This window comes from Triticum urartu, chromosome 5A (genome assembly GCF_056163025.1).
Source record: "Triticum urartu cultivar PI428250 chromosome 5A, HENAU_Tu73, whole genome shotgun sequence".
NCBI classification, from domain to species: domain Eukaryota; kingdom Viridiplantae; phylum Streptophyta; class Magnoliopsida; order Poales; family Poaceae; genus Triticum; species Triticum urartu.
Window position 1 is genome coordinate 498731292 of NC_141877.1, and position 21680 is coordinate 498752971.

The 21680-nt window shown below is 47.4% G+C and overlaps 1 pseudogene; it reads left to right on the forward strand.

The window, feature by feature from the left end:
* The first annotated feature begins 494 nt into the window (after positions 1 to 494).
* Positions 495 to 19017, forward strand: LOC125507211 (protein JINGUBANG-like; annotated as a pseudogene).
* Positions 19018 to 21680: the final 2663 nt, after the last annotated feature.

The following is a 21680-nucleotide window of genomic DNA, read 5'->3' on the forward strand; positions in this document are numbered from 1 at the left end:
GGTGCCGGGGAAGACGCTTCGGCAACCGCGTGACATCAATGTGGACGGCAGACGGACAGACGGGTGGCCTTCGTTTCATTTGAACGCGTTGCTATCGCCTGCACCAAGAAGCGACGTGGACAGTGCTTTCTCAGTCGGCGCGCCACTTCAACGCCGGTGCCAGTGAGCTCTCGCATCCGCTCTAGCCGGGTATGAATGCGGACAGTAACGCTCTGGAACGAGCTGTCCATTTCAGGTGGGAAGCGCGTGGGGGCGAGGGAGGGTTTTTGGTGGGGCAGCGTGGTCAGAAGTAAGTGTGAAAGCGGTCTAGACTACCACAAAGCCCCATGTTTGTTTTTCATTTATGAGAGAAAGTATGCCCGAACCGCGCTCGTGTTGGATGGCTTCGGCTGTCCGAATGCATGCAAAAGGTTAAGTGGGTTAAGTGGAGCGAGCTGTAGAAGTAGAATCCTAACAGATGAATCAATCATCGAGAAAACAGTGAACATAGTTAGATGGCGCACACAAGAGGACGTCACGGAGTTTTCATCCTCTACATGATGCTGCCCAGCGGGTCATGGATGGGCTTCCACGAGGTCGGTCTTGAGTGCAGGGTGTCCTGGCCCGACGTGTGGCGCGCCGACGTGGACAACCCTGCCATAGTGCCATGTATCGTCAGGACCTACAATCATAACGCATAAGTATACATTTCTTACTTGTAATATTGGTCATGAATTTAGAAGCTCGAATGTTGAGGTTCACAAGCTCGCAAAGCATGCTTTATCTTTACCGACTGGTCGGCATGTGTGGTTGGGTCAGTCAGAAGTACTTCCTTTCATTCGTGTAAACATTGTGACGGTTGAATAAAAAGCTTCGGAGTTTGTCTAAAAAAAGTATCGTCAGGACCTACAAGGTGTGTCGAGTGTCGGACTCCTAGTGCCTCGAGTCCGTTAGTGCGCATGACGACGAAGTGATCACTGTGGCCGTCGTTGGGCCCGACAGCGTCGTGTTCACTAGATCGGCCCATAACACCATCAAGGTGTGGTGGCGGGAGATGGCCGGGAAGGACGGCACGACAAAGCATATCCTTGAGAAGGTACTCAGAGAGGGAGAGAGCGTGCTCACCACCATCTCCATGTTTCCCAAGGACCGCGTCGTCTACGTGGGCTTGTCGGACAGGCTAGTAACCTAATGGTTCTGGGTTGCTAGCGAGTCGAGATATGGTGGTGTCCTCAAGGGCCACAAGATGTTGGTGATGTGTAACGCCCTAAAACCGGAGTTTTAGATGCCTTTCATGTTTCCGGGTTTCATCGTGTGATTTGTTTGGTTCATCGTTTTCATCTTTGCATCATGTCATCATGTCTTTAATCTTTGCATCTCAAATCAAATAATTAAATCGTATGGATTTTCAGTCCATTTAAACCGAAGGAGTTCACCTGGTGATTTCTCTATATAACATATCCTCCTAATAATTATGAAGCTATTATTAAATATTCCGTTATTTTGGAATTAACCATTGACACACATGCAAATAAATCCCAATACCTTTGTTATCTCAATTCTTGATCTCCGACTTGTCCTCATATTCTTTTATCGTTTTATCGAGGCTCTTCCTAAATGTTCAACATTTTTGGGAACTTCGGATCCCTACTCCTTTCAAACGAGTTGAATTAAATTCAAATACATTTGAATTTAATCTTTCAATCTTGGCCATTTCTATTTTCGTGGAAAGAGCACATTTTTGTGGATCCGGGGAAATTATCCCCATGCTCCAATTCTGTCCCTAACCCTCTCTTCTTTTTTTCACTAATGTTTTTTTGCTGCTAAAGAAATATGAGGGGTAGGGAGAGGTCTGCCAGGCCGGCCTGCTTCCCCACTTCTCTCTAGGGCCCATGCCTAGGCCCAACCAGCCGCCGGCTCCAAGGCCATCTTTCGCAGCCCACTGCTCTAACCCTTGCCGTTCGCTCCCTTCCTCCCCGATCCACCTCGCGCCGTCAGCTCAGGGAGATGCTCCCTCGATCCCATCTCTCTCCTTCCTGCCCGTTTCCTTCGATCCCGACCTCTCTCTCGATCTCCCTCTAGCGCAGCCCCGTGCTCGATCCCTCCTCCCTCGATGCGCCGCTAGAGAGGAAGAGAGAGACCAGCGCCGCGCCCTCGTGCTCGCTCCCACCTCGCCATCCCGCCGCTGCGTCCGGTCGCCGCCGGCAACCACGACCCGCGCCGCTCCTGCCATGGCCTCGCCTCTGCACCTCTTGTCCCGTCGCTGCCGCCCCATTGCCGCTTCATCCTCCGCTGTCCCCTGCGCGTTCGTCGCCTTCCAACCACCGCGGGCCAGTGCCACCGCCCGCTAGCCTCCTCCTCTACTTCGTCCCCTTCTCTGCTCCCTCAGCCATGGCGCTCCGCCGCCCCTTGTCTCGCCCGCGTTGGCGACCAGCAGCAGGTCGCCGCTCCGCGCCGTCCGCCCCACCTGCAATGTAACACCCCGGATGTAACTTTCCCTATTTGTACTCCAACCCTTGCCGTTTCTGGCGTTAAGTTAATTTATTATCTTGGGTTTGGGTTTTTGTCTCCATGTGTTGTTGTCGTTGTCATGCATCTCATATCATGTCATCAGGTGCATTGCATTTGCATACATGTTTATCTCATGCATTCGAGCATTTTCCCCGTTGTCCGTTTTGCATTCCGGCGCTTCGTTCTCCTCCGGTGGTCATTTCTAGCTTTCTTTCGTGTGTGGGGATTAAACATTTCCGGATTGGACCGAGACTTGCCAAGCGGCCTTGGTTTACTATCGGTAGACCGCCTGTCAAGTTTCGTATCATTTGGACTTCGTTTGATACTCCAACGGTTAACCGAGGGACCGAAAAGGCCTCGTGTGTGTTGCAGCCCAACACCCCTCCAATTTGGCCCAAAACCCACCTAAGTCTTCTCCATCATCTAGATCGTTCGATCACAATCGCGTGGCCGAAAACCGCACCTCATTTGGACTCTCCTAGCTCCCTCTATGCCTATTTAAACACCCCCCCGAAATTCGGATCTCCTTCCTCCCCGAAACCCTAGATTTCTCCTCCGCCGCCGCCGGACACGTCCGGACGGACCGGACACGTCCGCTCCGCCGCCCGCAGCCACTCCGGAGCCGCCACGTGGCACCCTCCACCTCGCCGCCGCCGCGGGCCGAGGAGCCCGGAGCCGGCCCCCCGCGGCCCGATCCGCCCGCGCCGCCTTCGATCCGCCTGCGCCGCCACCTCCCTCGCCTCCGATGCCCCGTCGCCGCGCCGCCGCCGTCGGCCATCGCCGCCCTGGGCCCGCGCCCCTCGCCGGCGCCCGCTCGCCCGCGCCGCCCGAGGCCTCGCCGGCTGCCGCTGCCACCTCCGCCGCCAGATTCGGCCGGGAGTGGCCGGATCCACCTCTCCCGCGCCTCCCCGCCGCTTCTTCGAGCTCGCCAGAGCCGCCGCCGCCTCGCCGGAGTTCTCGGTTCGCGTGCGTGAACAGTAACCCTTCTCTAAAAGTCCCTGATATTTTCAGTTCAAGTGCTCATGTTCGCAGCCCCGTAACTTTGCATCCGTAGATCCGATTCATGCATATAGCATATCAAAATGTTCACCTCAGAGAGTACATCATTTCATTCTATTGCATCATTTTCATTTGAGCTCATCTTGATGTCCGAAATGCTGTTAGAAGAGGGCTACTTGAGTTAATTGTCAGATCTGCTACTCCGTTTAGCACTTTTGTCATTTTTGCCATGATTATTGTGTGCATGATATGCCCGTGAGTTCTACATATGTTTTGTTAAGGGTTTTGTCATCTTTCCAGAGGTGCAACCCATGTATTGTTGTGATGTGTGTGGTGACTAGTGCAAGCTTGCAAAGTGGTGCACTTGCTAATTCTGTTTTCAGGGACTTAGTAATTTCACTAAGTCCTGGAGGTGTTTATCTCATGATGCCATATGTTCTTGTTGTTTCCTAGTGATCCGTGCCTCTTTTGAGGATGATCAGTAAGGATGTTTTGTTAATCTTGTAGTGATCTATCCATCCATGTCCTTGTTTGCAATTATGGAGCACCCTAGCTTGAGTCAATCGAGCTCTACTTTTACTACTTTGTGAATTTGGGCAGATTGTCAACTTGTTTGCAATTTTGCCGATGATGTTGTAGTTGATCCGTGCATGCTATACTATTGTTCTTGCCAGGTCTATCTTGCATTTTGTGCCTTCTTGATGGGTGTATGCTTGTCTTGCCATGACTTGCTCTGTAGTGAGTGCATCGAGCTCGTAAAGATGCCTACTTGAGTTATATTTCAGCATGTGCCAGTTTTCACTAAGTCTGAAAACTGATTATGTTTTTGCCATGTTCACATGCTTGCAATTGTATTTTCCGATCCCTTTTGGCTCAAGGTCACTAAGGTACTTTTGTTAAGCTCTTTGAGTAGCTCCATGCCATGCTTTACTTTGCCATGTTCAGATCCTGTAGCATATAGTTGTGTTGCTCCGTAGAGGGCTACCTGATCTGAAATTCCAGACAAGTGTTAATTTCACTAAGTCTGAGATCTGTTTGTCATATGCATTTTTGCCATGCTTGTTTGAACCTGTTAATGGATGAATTGGCCGTAGCTCAGTGCTAGAATTTTGTTAAGCATCTTGTATGCATCCCTGCCATGTATTTTTTTGTCATGTTTGGGTGCTGTAGCATGTTCATCTCATTGCATTTAGTTGGCTACTTGCTGTAAATCGCAGACCGGTGTCATTTTTGAATCGCTTGCCATTTCCAAACCGTAACTCCGATTCCGGCGTTCTTTATATCGTTTTCAAGCGATTTCATCTCATCTTTCCAGTGGCACACTTGGATTTCCAAGTTGAGGCCAGGTTCATGCATTTCCTGTCATATCTTGCTTTTTGCATCCCGCATCGCATTCCGCATAGCATATCATCATTTCATCATATTGCTTGGTCTTGCACGTGGTTGATTGTATCCTTGTTGCTTGTTTGTCTTGTTTGGGTAGAGCCGGGAGACGAGTTCGCTAACGAGGAGCCCGTTGAGTTTGCTTTCGAGGATCCAGTCAACTCTGACAACTGTGCAGGCAAGATGATCCTACCCTCGAAATCACTACTATCTTTGCTATGCTAGTTTGCTCGCTCTTTTGCTATGCCATTGCTACGATGCCTATCTTTTGCTTTCAAGCCTCCCAAATTGCCATGTCAAACCTCTAACCCACCATGTCCTAGCAAACCGTTGATTGGCTATGTTACCGCTTTGCTCAGCCCCTCTTATAGCATTGTTAGTTGCAGGTGAAGATTGAAGGCTGTTCCTTGTTGGAACATTTATTTACTTGTTGGGATATCATTATATTATCTTGTTATCTTAATGCATCTATATACTTGGTAAAGGGTGGAAGGCTCGGCCTCTCGCCTAGTGTTTTGTTCCACTCTTGCCGCCCTAGTTTCCGTCATATCGGTGTTATGTTCCCGGATTTTGCGTTCCTTACGCGGTTGGGGTTATAATGGGAACCCCTTGATAGTTCGCCTTGATTAGAGCTTTTCCAGCAATGCCCAACCTTGGTTTTACCATTTGCCACCTAGCCTTTTCTTTCCCTTGGGTTCTGCAGACTCAAGGGTCATCTTATTTTAACCCCCCCGGGCCAGTGCTCCTCTGAGTGTTGGTCCAAACTAGAGCCCCTTGCAGCGCCACCTCGGGGAAACTCGAGGGCTGGTTTTAGTTGTACGGATTGCTTATCTGAGTGTGCCCTGAGAAAGAGATATGTGCAGCTCCTATCGGGATTTGTCGGCACATTCGGGCGGTGTTGCTGGTCTTGTTTTAACCTGTCGAAGTGTCTTGAGTAACCGAGATACTGAGTCTGATCGGAACGTCTTGGGAGGAGGTCTATTCCTTCGTTGACCGTGAGAGCTTGTCATGGGCTAAGTTGGGACTCCCCTGCAAGGTTTTGAACTTTCGAAAGCCGTGCCCACGATTATAGGCAGATGGGAATTTGTTAATATCCGGTTGTAGATAACTTGAACCTTAACTTAATTAAAATGAATCAACTGAGTGTGTTACCGTGATTGCCTCTTCTCGGCGGAGTCCGGGAAGTGGACACGGTGTTGGAGTAATGTTTGCGCAGGCTGTTCTCTAGTTTCTCGCTAGCGCTTTGCCTCCTCTTCTCGCTCTCTTTTGCGAATAAGTTAGCCACCATATATGCTAGTCGCTTGCTGCAGCTCCACCTATATTTACCTTGCCATACCTATAAGCTTAAATAGTCTTGATCGCGAGGGTGCGAGATTGCTAAGTCCCTGTGGCTCACAGATTACTATTACACCAGATGCAGGGCCTGATGATTCCGCTCCAGGAGACGCGTATGAGCTCAAGTGGGAGTTCGACGAAGACTCTCAACGTTACTATGTTTCCTTTCCCGATGATCAGTAGTGGTGCCCAGTTGGGGGTGATTGGGACCGTGTCGCATGTTGGGTTCTCTTTTATTTTGGCGCCGTAGTCGGGCCATGAGTGTTTGGATGATGTAATGTTATTTATGTACTTGATTGACATGGCGAGTGTAAGCCAACTATGTTATCTCCCCTTTCATTATTATATTACATGGGATGCTGTGAAGATTGCCTAACTTGCGACATATGCCTTCAATGCGATTATGTCTCTAAGTCGTGCCTCGACACGTGGGAGCTATAGTCGCATCGAGGGTGTTACATGCAGCTCCTCCACCTCGTCTCTGCGGCCTCCCCTTCTGCTCCCTGCATCCATCCGGCCGTCTGTGTTGCTGCCGCTGGACACCAAGACCGGGGGCTCTTTAGTTGTTGCACGCTTGCAGTGCCTCCTCCCGAGCAGGAGCATCTTGAACCGATGCCTCCGTGAAGCCCGAGTGGGAATGTTTGTGTGCACCGGTTACGCCAAGACCCGGACCGACAAGTACCACGACATCCGTCAATTGCCAAGTACCCCTACGCGTGGATACGCTAAGTTCCTCTTCTCCCATGCGCCGTCGCCGTCCAAGTCCAGCAAGCCACCGCACCGCTGCCTCGCTGCAGCTGCTCCTTCGCTGTTCTGTTCCGCTGCCTCCCGCGTCCGGTCGCCGCCGGTGCCCACGACCAGCGCTGTGCCTCTTCTCGTGGATGCCGCTGCCAGTGTCCGCACCCTGCTGCTACTCCGTCGGCCGCCTCCCTTCGTTGACCACCAAGAACCGAGGCCTATTTTGTTGCTTTGTTTGGATGCGTCAAGTTCCTCTACTAGCCGTGCACGCCTCTGGATTCGTCCAAGTTCCGACAATGTTTTTGTACAACTACGCCGCAGAGACCAAGACCGACAAGTCCACATGGGAGCCCGAACGACTACTTCCACGATGATGCGAGTACAAGTACCTTCGACGTGTTTTTTTTTCGCCAAGTACCGCGACACCCAGATCCCTTGGATCAGTCGAGTTCGTCTACGAAAACATGTATGACCGTCGTCGAGACCGCAAAGTACCTCTACGCACAGATATCGCCAAGTACCACGATACCGACGACATCCACTACTACTGTCGCACTGGGTTTCGTCAAGTTCAACTTCTTTGGCTACGAACGGTCATGACCCGAACATCTACGGACATGTACGACCACCGTTGCCCGAAGAACCGTGGGTCACAAGCGCCGGGAACAACTACCGTCGCCGTGGATCCTACAAGTTCGCAAGAAGGACAACTTCCCACAACGACCCGTGAACAACTACTTCCACGATGACCGTGTACAACCACCGTCACGAGAACATATACTTCCTCTACTTTGCACCGAACCCGGGACCGCTCCGAGAATGCACCCTTCGAAGGTATAACCCTCGAGACAACGCCCGTGAACGAATGTTATGTGTTGTATGAGATACTCGTGCTTGCTCCGTGCTCGAATTGTCGGTGCACGTCGCCCCTCTTTTTGCCTTGCCACCGACATGTGGGAACTTGGTATCCGAGTTCACCCCACCATCCTTGCATGTCATGTTCCACACACTTTCCCTTTGCATCGGTATCTCAATCGAGTTACCGGAACCGGGACGTTGCCATGGCACCGCTTCCGTTATCGTTGTCGTGGCACCGCTTTAGTTATCATTGCCGTGGCACCCCTTCCGTTTCCGCCACGATGACAAATGCTTCATAATATGCTCTTGTTAACTTTGTCATAAAACCTTGCATAAATTTGTTCATGTCATCCGCATCATGATAACAACAATTAAAATGTTCAAAATTGTTGTTGCATTAAATTTCTAAATGCATACGGGGATTTACCGGATTCGTTGTTTGTTATATCCGGCCCCATTTAAAAATTGGTTAGATAGATAATTCCTTTATGTTTCACCTCTTGACATGCTTAACAATATTTAACATTGTTGGGAACATAAACGAGATCAAACTAAATAATCGATGTTGTGTTCCGTCAATATGCAACCCGTTGCATATTGACCTCCACTTAACTTGTAGAGTTGTTTGTGCACTTTGCCATGACATGTATCATTAAACCGGACATGCATCATACTTGGTTGTGCATCATGCCATGATTATGTGGGGGTTGTTTACTATGTTGTTTGCTTCTTTCCGGTGTCGCTTCTTCGGGTTAGTTCCGATAACGTCGTGTCTGTGAGAATCCGTTCGACTTCGTCCGTTTGTCTTCTTCATGGACTCGTTCTTCTTCCTTGCGGGATCTCAGGAAAGATGACCATACCCTCGAAATCACTTCTATCTTTGCTTGCTAGATGCTCGCTCTTTTGCTATGCCTATGCTGCGATACCTACCACTTGCTTATCATGCCTCCCATATTGTTGAACCAAGCCTCTAACCCACCTTGTCCTAGCAAACCGTTGTTTGGCTATGTTACCGCTTTGCTCAGCCCCTCTTATAGCATTGTTAGTTGCAGGTGAAGATTGGAGTTTGTTCCATGTTGGAACATGGATATTTTGTTGGGATATCACAATATCTCTTATCTAATTAATGCATCTATACACTTGGTAAAGGGTGGAAGGCTCGGCATTATGCCTGGTGTGTTGTTCCACTCTTGCCACCCTAGTTTCCGTCATATCGGTGTTATGTTCCCGGATTTTGCGTTCCTTACGCGGTTGGGTTATAATGGGAACCCCTTGACAGTTCGCCTTGAATAAAACTCCTCCAGCAAGGCCCAACCTTGGTTTTACCATTCGCCACCTAGCCTTTTCTTTCCCTTGGGTCGGCCAGCCCAAGGGTCATCTTTATTTTAACCCCCCCGGGCCAGTGCTCCTCTGAGTGTTGGTCCAACCCAGAGCACCGTGCGGGGCTGTCCCTTGGCAACTTGGGTTACGTTGGCTCCCGTACGCTTAGCTTATCCAGTGTGCCCTAAGAACGAGATATGTGCAGCACCTATCGGGATTTGTTGGCACAGCAGGTGGTCTTGCTGGACTTGTTTTACCATTGTCGAGGATGTCTTGTAACCGGGATGCCGAGCCTGATCGGATTGTCTTGGGAGAAGGAATATCCTTCGTTGACCGTGAGTGCTTGTGATGGGCTAAGTTGGGACACCCCTGCAGGGTTTTGAACTTTCAAAAGCCATGCCTGCGGTTATGGGCAGATGGGAATTTGTTAATGTCTGGTTGTAGAAAACCTAAAGTTGATTTTAATTAAAATGCATCAACCGCGTATGTAACCGTGATGGTCTCTTTCCGGCAGGGTCCGGGAAGTGAACACGGTGTTGGAGTTATGCTTGACGTAGGTTGTTCTAGGATCACTTCTTGATCATAGATTCTCGAACGTGCTTTGCCTTCTCTTCTCGCTCTCATTTGCGTATGTTAGCCACCATATATGCTAGTCGCTTGCTGCAGCTCCACCTCATACCTTTTACCCTTCCTATAAGCTTAAATAGTCTTGATCGCGAGGGTGTGAGATTGCTGAGTCCCCGTGACTCACAGATACTTCCAAAACTAGCTTGCAGGTGCCGATGAGACCGTACAGGTGATGCAACCAAGCTCAAGGAGGAGCTCGTTAAAGATCGTGTTCGTTGTCTTGTTCCGATTCCAGTTGATCAGTAGTGGAGCCCGGTTGGGACGATCGGGGATCTGTGTAGCATTTGGGGTAGTCTTCTTTTATTTTGGTTTCCATAGTCGGACCTTGTGTGTATCTGGATGATGTACTGCTTTATTTTTGTTTTGTGTGAAGTGGCGATTGTAAGCCAACTATGTATCTCTTTCCCTTATGTATTACATGGGTTGTGTGAAGATTACCTCACTTGCGACATTGCTTTCAATGCGGTTATGCCTCTAAGTCGTGCTTCGACACGTGGGAGATATAGCCGCATCGAGGGCGTTACAAGTTGGTATCAGAGCCTTCCCCGACCTTAGGAGCCCCCTGCTTGATCGAATCGTTGGCGTTGTTGAGTCTAGAAAAATGTTTTGAGTCATTTAGGAATTATATATTGGATAGTTAGGAATTATTTTTACTCCCCAGTCCCTTCATCGCTCTGGTGAGACATCCTGACGTAAAGTTTTGACTCTTCTCTTCTCAAATTTCACTAAAACAAATTTAGGATCACGCGGGTATCTTGGAATCGTTCCGATGGTTTTGTTACGAGAACATTGTTCTTGGTGCCTCCTGACATTTAGGGGTTGTGGCAGTGTCCCGGGGAGTTGAGCTCCGAGGTGTTGTTGTCACAATTTTATCATTGCAGTTCTGGAATACCTGAGTTCGCTGACATCGAAAATCTCTTTTATGCAGTTGTTGGTGAGATAACCTCGACGCCACCCAGTACTGGGGTGGGAGTTCGGGAGTATTACCATAACTCGTATAACGGATGCTTTTCGAAGGTTGAGGTAAACGATTTCCGAAGGTTTCTTGGTTATGTGTTGAAGGATGGATACAGCTGGATGTAGGATTTGCTAGTTTTGGGTGAGATATTATGCTTCCCCTGTATCCCAACACCTGATTGCATAACCGGAAAGTTTCGGGAGTTTATAAGTGGGAATTCAAGTAGCTCTTAGGATATCTTTCCGACAGATGTATGATATGAAATTGGGGTTCGACGTCTAGTGGTCCTCCTATCCACGGTTGGTTTTACAGTGGTCTCATTGTGTCTTAAAGAGTCCTTGGCTATGCCGACTCGGGGACGCTTCGTATGTCATGTGCACTGCCTTGTACATGATGGTACTATATGATCGAGCCTGTGTAGGCCCCACCACGAAAACTTCGGACGAAATCTATATCATATGTTTGTTCCGGCTTACTCTGCAAGCCAATCCTTTGTTTTGTTTTGAGTTGTGGTATTCGAGTTGCTTCGAAGTCAAATGTTGATTCCATACCTTTCCTAAATGTTGTTCTCATACTCTTATGTGAATATCAATCGTTCATGATAATCGAGATTGTCATGTCAATCCTTTTCAACCAGCGTGTTTTCTCTTCAAGTGGATCCGAACATTTCAACATCCGCAAGATCAAGTATCAGTTCTTCTCAACGGTGTTTGTTTCATCCGTCTCAAAGTTGCCTTTGTTTTTCCCGCCCACCCACCCCTTTTTCTTCGAGGACTCGGATTTCTTTATCAAGTATCCTTTTATTCTTGTGAAGTCTCTCCATCCTTTTCCGTTAATATTCTTATCCGGTGATTCTCATGAAGATGCTAACGGAGTCTCAAGTTAATCATTCTTCATTCTTTTTCTTCTCCAGTGAATCCAATTCAAGCTTTCGGTGTTGATCATATTCTTTTCCGTTTTTCAAATGCCTTCTCATGCCGGTGCACATTATATTCAGTCATTTCTTGCTATTCAACTGTTTCGGAGTGCTCAAGATATCTCGAAGATTCGTGTTCACACTCTGCATTCGTTCAAGATCTTTCGAGGATGTTCCCTCATTCAAGCCATTTATTTCAACTGGTGGAATCTCTCTTTTCAAGCAATCATTCCAACGGTGTATCTTTTCAGTGGGCCCTAACCCACAGGTCTTTTTCCAGGATCTTACCTGACTCTTCTTATTTTCCCAAAGCTTCTCAAATTCTTTTCAAAGTTTGACGTAGGAATGAATTATCATCAGTCTTATGTTTTTCTCCAAGACCTGTCGAATTATTTTCATCGTTGGCTCAATCTCTTCACTTTGATTCTTCCGGAGCGTCTAAATAATTCATGGTGGTGTTTCTTGTCCTCATTTTCAGATTGGAAGACCGAAGAAGATTTTTTCTAAATCTTGCTCCTTTTCTCTTCAAGATTCATGGTTCTAGCTTGTTGCCATCCTCTCATAATTGTATTCGATTGTGATAATTCTTTTCATCCATCCGGAGCAATTCAAGAGTCTTCTCAGTTTGATTATCCGGAGTCCATCAATTCAGGTTTATTCATTCTCAGCTTTCAGTTATCATTCCCCAATCTTACCGGTGCTTCGTTCAAGTGATCTCTAATCAGTTCATGATCTCTTCATTCTCATGTATCTAAATCCTAGCAAGCATTTTCGTTCATTTGCTAATTCTTCCTGGTGTTTCTTTATTTTTTTTCTTCGTTCATTTTCATTTCTTACGGTGGTTCGTTCAAGAGTTCTTCTCCTTCATTATCATACAGATTCATTCGTTCTTTCATCCTACTGGTGGATCTTCGAAGACCTTCTCAAGTTGCGCTATATCTCTCTAAATCCTTTTCAACGAGAATAAGTAGTATGCCAAATCCATTGCTTGTCATCAATTTAAATTGGTGAAGGATACGCATAACGTAATTCTTATTTTTGTTTCATCGAGTGAACTCAATTCCCTATTCCGGAGGCTCATCAAATTCTCGTTTTCATTTGTTTCATCTTTCTTTTCCGGAGTTACAAGCTTTTCCGCATTATATCGTCGTGAAGATTCATCTAAATCATCGCAAGGCTTCACCTTGTGTTTTCAACTTCTCTTTCCTTTCGTTTGATCATCCTTTTATTACCGGAGTTCTTCATGGAAGCTCTACATGATGGTTTCATCAAGGATTTAATTTCCTTCTCGAAGTGTTCATCAACATTCTTTTGAGAGGAGCTAAAACATTCTTTATCTTGCAATCCATAGTGGAATTGTGTCTCCCTTATCTTTTGAGGTGGTAATATATCATTCTTCAAGAATGAGATATTTAAACCCATCAATCTTTTCGTTGGAGTTGTCTTGTGTCATGTTTCACCTAAAACTTTCCCTAAGGATTGTTGCTATCATGGTACTCATAAATGACCCAAGTTCTTCTTTTATCCTCCCGGTGAAATAAGTTTCTCGTCTCCTTGTTGATACCAATCCAATATATTATTTTTCGTTAGTGGCAGAATTTCACCTAATAGTTTTGAGATGTTTTCCATAAGCCCACAACAAGCTTACTCTTTTCATTGTTGGTTTTCCAACAACTCCGTTCAACTTTTTCTTCGTACGCATGCTCTTTCAATTCTATTTGCGAGAGTTGTCATTTCTTTCTCCGATCTCTTATTCTGACGATCTACCTTCTTTTCTTTCATTCCAGAGGCATTGTGACGTTGCTCTCTTCGTCCTATCATCTCGTTTGCCAAGATCATGTTTTTTTCCTTGCTTATCCATCCAACCGGAGTGTCGTGCCCCTTTTCAAGTTCTTTCATCTTATCAAGTCTTTCATCTCTTTTCAACCGGAGTGCTACCCGAATCGGTTCTTTCTTATTCCTCTTTCTTAACGGAGTGTTTGCAACTTTGTTCTTCTTTGTTGCATTCTTTCTTTCAATTTGTTCAACCTCTCAAGGTTCGTGGTTTCACTCATTGGTCAAAGAAGCAACTTAGTTCTACCTCTTCTCTTTCTCTTCCGTTTTTCCCTCTGGTGCCATTCTAGATCTCGGGACGAGATCCTCTCGTAGTGGTGGAGTGTTGTAACGCCCCAAGACCGGAGCTTCAGATGCCTTCCATGTTTCCGGGTTTCGTCATGTGATTTGTTTGGTTCATCGTTTTCATCTTTGCATCATGTGCATTTGCATCATGTAATCATGTCATCATGTCTTTAATCTTTGCATCTCAAATCAAATAATTAAATCGTATGGATTTTCAGTCCATTTAAACCGAGGGAGTTCACCTGGTGATTTCTCTATATAACATATCCTCCTAATAATTATGGAGCTATTATTAAATATTCCGTTCTTTTGGAATTAACCATTGACACACTTGCGAATAAATCCCAATACCTTGTTATCTCAATTCTTGATCAACGACTTTTCCTCATATTCTTTTATCGTTTTATCGAGGCTCTTCCTAAATGTTCAACATTTTTGGGAACTTCGGATCCCTACTCCTTTCAAACGAGTTGAATTAAATTCAAATACATTTGAATTTAATCTTTCAATCTTGGCCATTTCTATTTTCGCGGAAAGAGCACATTTTTGTGAATCCGAGGAAATTATCCTCATGCTCCAATTCTGTCCCTAACCCTCTCTTCTTCTTTTTTCACTAATGTTTTTTTGCTGCTAAAGAAATATGAGGGGGAGGGAGAGGTCTGCTAGGCCGGCCTGCTTCCCCACTTCTCTCTAGGGCCCATGCCTAGGCCCAACCAGCCGCCGGCTCCAAGGCCATCTCCCGCAGCCCACTGCTCTAACCCTTGCCGTTCGCTCCCTTCCTCCCCGATCCACCTCGCGCCGTCAGCTCAGGGAGATGCTCCCTCGATCCCATCTCTCTCCTTCCTGCCCGTTTCCTTCGATCCCGACCTCTCTCTCGATCTCCCTCGAGCGCAGCCCCGTGCTCGATCCCTCCTCCCTCGATGCGCCGCTAGAGAGGAAGAGAGAGACCAGCGCCGCGCCCTCGTGCTCGCTCCCACCTCGCCATCCCGCCGCTGCGTCCGGTCGCCGCCGGCAACCACGACCCGCGCCGCTCCTGCCATGGCCTCGCCTCTGCACCTCTTGTCCCGTCGCTGCCGCCCCGTTGCCGCTTCATCCTCCGCTGTCCCCTGCGCGTTCGTCGCCTTCCAACCACCGCGGGCTAGTGCCACCGCCCGCCAGCCTCCTCCTCTACTTCGTCCCCTTCTCTGCTCCCTCAGCCATGGCGCTCCGCCGCCCCTTGTCTTGCCCGCGCTGGCAACCAGCAGCAGGTCGCCGCTCCGCGCCGTCCGCCCCACCTGCAGCTCCTCCACCTCGTCTCTGCGGCCTCCCCTTCTGCTCCCTGCATCCGTCCGGCCGTCCGTGTTGCTGCCGCTAGACACCAAGACCGGGGGCTCTTTAGATGTTGCACCCTTGCAGTGCCTCCTCCCGAGCAGGAGCAGCTTGAACCGATGCCTCCGTGAAGCCTGAGTGGGAATGTTTGTGTGCACCGGTTACGCCAAGACCCGGACCGATAAGTACCACGACTTCCGTCGATTGCCAAGTACCCCTACGCGTGGATACGCCAAGTTCCTCTTCTCCCGTGCGCCGTCGCCGTCCAAGTACAGCAAGCCACTGCACCGCTGCCTCGCTGCAGCTGCTCCTTCGCTGTTCCGTTCCGCTGCCTCCCGCGTTCAGTCGCCGCCGGTGCCCATGACCAGCGTCGTGCCACTGCTCGTGGATGCCGCTGCCAGTGTGCGCACCCTGCTGCTACTCCGTCGGCCGCCTCCCTTCGTTGACCACCAAGAACCGAGGCCTATTTTGTTGCTTCGTTTGGATGCGTCAAGTTCCTCTACTAGCCGTGCACGCCTCTGGATTCGTCCAAGTTCCGACGATGTTTTTGTACAACTACGCCGCGGAGACCAAGACCGACAAGTCCACATGGGAGCCCGAACGACTACTTCCACGATGATGCGAGTACAAGTACCTTCGACGTGTTTTTTTTCGCCAAGTACCGCGGCACCCAGATCCCTCGGGTCAATCAAGTTCATCTACGAAAACATGTATGACCGTCGTCGAGACAGGAAAGTACCTCTACGCACGGATATCACCAAGTACCACGATATCGACGACATCCACTACTACTGTCGCCGTGGGTTTCGTCAAGTTCAACTTCTTTGGCTACGAACGGTGATGACCCGAACATCTACGGACGTGTACGACCACCGTTGCCGGAACAACCGCGGGTCACAAGCGCCAGGAATAACTACCGTCGTCGTGGATCCGACAAGTTCGCAAGAAGGACAACTTCCCAAAACGACCCGTGAACAACTACTTCCACGACGACTGTGTACAACCACCGTCACGAGAACATATACTTCCTCTACTTTGCACCGAACCCGGGACCGCTCCGAGAATGCACCCTTCGAAGGTATAACCCTCGAGACGACGCCCGTGATAGAATGTTGTGTGTTGTATGAGATGCTCATGCTTGCTCCGTGCTCGAATTGTTGGTGCACGTCGCCCCTCTTTTTGCCTTTCCACTGACATGTGGGAACTTGGTATCCGAGTTCACCCCACCATCCTTGCATGTCATGTTCCGCACACTTTCCCTTTGCATCGGTATCTCAATCGAGTTACCGGAACCGGGACGTTGCCGTGGCACCACTTCCGTTATCGTTGCCGCGGCACCGCTTTTGTTATCATTGCCGTGGCACCCCTTCCGTTTCCGCCACGATGACAAATGCTTCATAATATGCTCTTGTTAACTTTGTCATAAAACCTTGCATAAATTTGTTCATGTCATCCGCATCATGATAACAACAATTAAAATGTTTAAAATTGTTGTTGCATTAAATTTCTAAATGCATATGGGGATTTACCGGATTCGTTGCTTGTTATATCCGGCCCCATTTAAAAATTGGTTAGATAGATAATTCCTTTATGTTTCACCTCTTGACATGCTTAACAACATTTAACATTGTTGGGTACATAAACGAGATCGAACTAAATAATCGATGTGGTGTTCTGTCAATATGCAACCCGTTGCATATTGAGCTCCACTTAACTTGTAGAGTTGTTTGTGCACTTTGCCATGACATGTATCATTAAACCGGACATGCATCATACTTGGTTGTGCATCATGCCATGATTATGTGGGGGTTGTTTACTATGTTGTTTGCTTCTTTCCGGTGTTGCTTCTTCGGGTTAGTTCCGATAACGCCGCGTCTGTGAGGATCCGTTCGACTACGTCCGTTTGTCTTCTTCATGGACTCGTTATTCTTCCTTGCGGGATCTCAGGAAAGATGACCATACCCTCGAAATCACTTCTATCTTTGCTTTTTAGATGCTCGCTCTTTTTCTATGCCTATGCTGCGATACCTACCACTTGCTTATCATGCCTCCCATATTGTTGAACCAAGCCTCTAACACACCTTGTCCTAGCAAACCGTTGTTTGGCTGTGTTACCGCTTTGCTCAGCCCCTCTTATAGCGTTGTTAGTTGCAGGTGAAGATTGGAGTTTCTTCCATGTTGGAACATGGATATTTTGTTGGGATATCACAATATCTCTTATCTAATTAATGCATCTATACACTTGGTAAAGGGTGGAATGCTCGGCCTTATGCATGGTGTTTTGTTCCACTCTTGCCGCCCTAGTTTCCGCCATATCGGTGTTATGTTCCCGAATTTTGCGTTCCTTACGCGGTTGGGTTATAATGAGAACCCCTTGACAGTTCGCCTTGAATAAAACTCCTCCAGCAAGGCCCAACCTTGGTTTTACCATTCGCCACCTAGCCTTTTCTTTCCCTTGGGTCGGCCAGCCCAAGGGTCATCTTTATTTTAACCCCCCCGGGCCAGTGCTCCTCTGAGTGTTGGTCCAACCCAGAGCACCGTGCGGGGCCGTCCCTTGGCAACTTGGGTTACGTTGGCTCCCGTATGCTTAGCTTATCCGGTGTGCCCTGAGAACGAGATATGTGCAGCTCCTATCGGGATTTTTCGGCACAGCGGGTGGTCTTGTTGGACTTGTTTACCATTGTCGAGGATGTCTTGTAACCGGGATGCCGATCCTGATCGGATTGTCTTGGGAGAAGGAATATCCTTCGTTGACCATGAGTGCTTGTGATGGGCTAAGTTGGGACACCCCTGTAGGGTTTTGAACTTTCAAAAGCCGTGCCCGCGGTTATGGGCAGATGGGAATTTGTTAATGTCCGGTTGTAGAAAACCTGAAGTTGATCTTAATTAAAATGCATCAACCGCATGTGTAACCGTGATGGTCTCTTTCCGGCGAGGTCCGGGAAGTGAACACGGTGTTGGAGTTATGCTTGATGTAGGTTGTTCTAGGATCACTTCTTGATCATAGATTCTCGAACATGCTTTGCCTTCTCTTCTCGCTCTCATTTGCGTATGTTAGCCACCATATATGCTAGTTGCTTGCTGCAGCTCCACCTCATACCTTTTACCCTTCCTATAAGCTTAAATAGTCTTGATCGCGAGGGTGTGAGATTGCTGAGTCCCCGTGACTCACAGATACTTCCAAAACCAGCTTGCAGGTGCCGATGAGACCGTACAGGTGATGCAACCAAGCTCAAGGAGGAGCTCGTTAAAGATCGTGTTTGTTGTCTTGTTTCGATTCCAGTTGATCAATAGTGGAGCCCAGTTGGGACGATCGGGGATCTGTGTAGCATTTGGGGTAGTCTTCTTTTGTTTTGGGTTCCATAGTCGGACCTTGTGTGTATCTGGATGATGTACTGCTTTATTTTTGTTTTGTGTGAAGTGGCGATTGTAAGCCAACTATGTATCTCTTTCCCTTATGTATTACATGGGTTGTGTGAAGATTACCTCACTTGCGACATTGCTTTCAATGTGGTTATGCCTCTAAGTCGTGCTTCGACACGTGGGACATATAGCCGCATCTAGGGCGTTACATGATGTGCCTGGCGATGTGCGGCAACGTCGTCATAAGAAGCTCAGCCGACTGGCCCCCTCTGCATTTGGCGTTGTGATGGGGCAGAGCATGTCTGTCTAAGCGTGCTAGTCGGACACACCGAACCCATGAAGTGCATTGCCATGGACGAGAAGGTTTGGACGATGATCGACGGTTCGTGGTGTACAGCGGAAGCCTCGATGGGTCGGTCAAGGTATGTGTCTGTCGGACGCGGAAGCAGAGCGAGTCGTGCCAGCTTTGGTGACGGGGAACACACCAGCACCACCGCAACCGTCGCAGGTGTGGAGGGGCCGGCCGGCTCCGACGCCGTACGCGGAAGCATGGGCGCTATACTAGACGCCGGAGCTGAAGCCCGTGCACGTGGCAGCTAAGTGAGGTCGAAGTAATCGTACGTGCGCGCATGGAAACAATGTGCTGGGATTGGCAAAGTGGGTTTAGTGGGGTCCCCATGGGTTAAATGGGATATCCCTCAGGGGGATTCATTATCTCCTCTAAATTTTGATTTGGCAGCTGATGCCTTGGCTATTTATGCTTACCAGTGCTAAAAAGTTGGTCTTATAAAATGGGTTCTCACTGAAAATACTGTAAATGGTGTTAATATGCTTCAGTATGTAGATAACACAATTTTTTGTTACAGGATGATTATGACAGTGCTCCCAATTTTAAATATGTTTTATGTCTCTTTGAGCAAATGTCTGGTTTAAAAAATAACTTTCACAAAAATGAACTCTTTCTTTTTGGAGATGTTGTTTATAAGGCAGATGCCTATACTGGGATTTTTACTTGCCTTGTTGGTACTTTACCCATGAAATATTCGGGACTCCCTCTAGATGAAAAAAGGATTAGAAACAAACATTGGAAACCTCCTAAGGAGAGGATGGAAGGTAAATGTGAAAACTGGCAGGGGAGATTACTAGCTAGTCCTGGGAGAATCACCCTGATACAGTCTTCGTTAACTGGGATTCCATACTTTATGATGTCTTTTTAAGGGTTACTAGTGGGTGTTTGTAAATGTATGGAGTTTTTTTAGATCTAGGCTACTATGGCAAGACAATGTTGATAAGAAAAAAATAATCATCTTGTTAAGTGGTCTGAGATTTGCGGACCTAAAGACATGAGTGGATTAGGGATTCAAAATTTAACTTTGATGAACAAAGCTCTGTTGTATAAGTGGTGGTGGAAACTTCTTGATTCGGAAGGCTTATGGTAGGAGATTATTAGTAATAAATAAATAAAGGACAAATGTTTGAATGCAGTCACATCTAGACAGGGGATTCTCAGTTCTGGTGTGATATTCTTAAACATAAAGATCATTTCCTATCTCTCTCTCTCTCTCTCTGTGTGTGTGTAGGTTTATTGTAGGGAATGGGGACAATGTGATGTTTTGGGAAGATTGGTGGATTGGACCTAAATCCCTGAAATGTAGTTTCCCTAGATTATACAACATATGCTTTGATAAAAACAAGTCTGTTAGAAATATCCTTGACAAGAGAATAAATAATGTGAGATTCTGGAGGACTCTGATAGGAGATTCTCTTGAATTATGGAATCACATTAAAGAGGTTTGTGCCTCTCTTGTTCTGAACAAAAGAAATGATGAGGTTGTATGGACCCTGATAAAGAATGGCATTTATTCCGTCCAGTCTTTTTATAGACATTTGATTGAAATAGGGGTTAAGTACCCACATCTCTTTATGTGGAAAGTTAAAATGTTGCCTAGTGTGAAGGTTTTCATGCGGGTAACTCCCAGAAATAGTATTCTCACTAAAGATAACTTGCTCCGTAGAGGTTGGAGAGGTGACAAGAACTGCCCCTTTTGTGGAAGGGATGAAATTGTTAATCATCTCTTCTTCACTTGCTCGGTTGCACGCTTACTCTGGAATGTATTAATGTGCTTTTAACTTGACTGATGTGGCTAATAACATAGATTCTTTGGTTGGGTCTTGGTTGGATTTTTTTAATAAAATGGAGAGAAACTTGGTGATGGTGGGGATCTCTCCAATTTGCTGGACCCTGTGGAAATTATGTAATGGTATAATTATTAACAGGGATATTTACATCTGTGCCCCTGGTTCCTTAGCCATACTCATTCATCCCCATGCTTTTAACTTTTGCTCACTTTTCCGCACTCCCTTGCCTGAAACCCTCAGAACTAGTCACAAACGGTGGATGTCGTCAGGTCAGCTTTGACTGTTAACTCTAACGACATGTCTAGCTAGCCTGCTATGCATGCACCTAGCTAGCCTACTTGCATGCGCCGCTGCCCGCCGCCACGATGTGCTGACCGGCCTCTTTTTCACGGGAGTCGCCACGAACGTAGGGACGGTTGCTGCCGCTGGTTCGTCTCATCTCCCACGCGTGTCTCCTCGATGTAGATCATTGTTTCACACTTTTTGATCCACTCGCATCTATTCAACGTGGCAACTAAAACCTGTTGGCAATTATAGTGCGACTGGAGGAAGTGCGTCCAAACTCCATTACTCCGCCGATAGGGCTCACCGTCACCTTCACCAACAGATTTGATGCGTACTACCTCCTCGGCAAGGTGTTTTAGTGTGGACGCGAATTCATCGCATTCACAACCCACAACATCTTCACAAACTCCGATTGCATCCTCCTTTGTGAATTCATCGCATTCACAAATTTACACCATTGTCCCTAAAGTCTTTCTAGCTCCATCTTTCTTCGTCGACCTCATCATTGAAGAAATTATCGTGAAAATGGAGTGAATGCAAAGACCACACCAAAGACTTCAGCAAAAGTACATGCCACAAGAGACTATAGGAACTGTAGTAGAAATCTACTGCAAGATGCATGACAAGGCGCATGCTTGAAGAATGTTGGCAAGGTTATAAAAGATCTATCATAGAAAAACCGACGCGAAGGTAGAAGAACAACCATCTTACGCTAGAAGAATAGAGGCACTCTTCCTTTTCGAAAGTCTTTGATGGCCGACTTTTCGGCTTCATTTGCAATATGAGGAGCACTCAAACATCATCCTCGATCAAGTACTCCACATATGCATATCCTTTCTAAAA